Consider the following 1,071-nt stretch of genomic DNA (forward strand, 5'->3'; position numbering starts at 1 on the left):
AGCTGAGAATGTTTCGGAGTGTTCTATGGTCTGCTGGGGTAATAATATAGTGTAAAGCGCATAGAGCCTGCTGTTGAGCGGGGATATGCGCTATACAAATGCTATCTATTATTATTATTATTACTGTCAGCAGAGGCGAGACATTTCGGGACTGGAGAAAAGGGAGGGGAGTAATATCGTGAATACGACACAGGCGGGAGGCCTGATAAGGGAATATTCAAGGTGCAACTGCTGAATATTTTTTTTCTTTATGATAGGTGTTTTTTACGCCCCACTGTAACCCCCCCCCCAAAAAAAACAAAACAACAAACAAACAAACAAACAAACAAACACACAACAACCAACAACAACAATAATATTTTAAAAAAACAACAACACAAAAATCGACACAGTTTAGATCACGTACAAACGGCTTCGACCCTGCCTGTTATGTCTAATCCGGACTGAGAGGATTACAATACAACATCTCAACAGAAAGACTGAGATGAGATACGCGATGGAAATTCTCCCCTAGGGAATCGAACTCGGCTCTCCTGCGCCCTTCGACAAAATACCTAATTGTAGACGCCGATACTGCAAGACAGAATGTAACAGAAATTGACAAATAAGAGAAAAGACTTAAATAAGGACCCTTATCATCCAACACCCAAAGGTGGACAAGTCCTTAATATAAGGGGAGCGGCTGATAGCCCACCCGGACTATGAGCATAACAGTTCGTCAAACAAAAATAGAAAGACATAAACGAAAGAATGACTTTGCTGTTGGTGCAGCCCAATAAATACTGATCATTATGGTTAGCACTTAAAAACAACTTGGTCTCCAAAAAATATATTTGTAATAAACGTATTTGCCAAAATCTGACACTTTTTTTGGACAGACTATCCAATTAATGCACATAATTTTGAGTTGCTTGTTACTATGTACACAAAATACACATGTTCTATATTTATTAGGTTTGGTGTGTTAAGCCTTTTGATTACAGACATTCACTCTCTGAAAGTGAAGGGGGGAGAGAGAGGGAGAGAGAGAGAGAGAGAGAGAGAGAGAGAGAGAGAGAGAGAGAGAGAGAG

Source organism: Aplysia californica, unplaced genomic scaffold (genome assembly GCF_000002075.1).
Source record: "Aplysia californica isolate F4 #8 unplaced genomic scaffold, AplCal3.0 scaffold00284, whole genome shotgun sequence".
Taxonomy (NCBI): Eukaryota; Metazoa; Mollusca; class Gastropoda; order Aplysiida; family Aplysiidae; genus Aplysia; species Aplysia californica.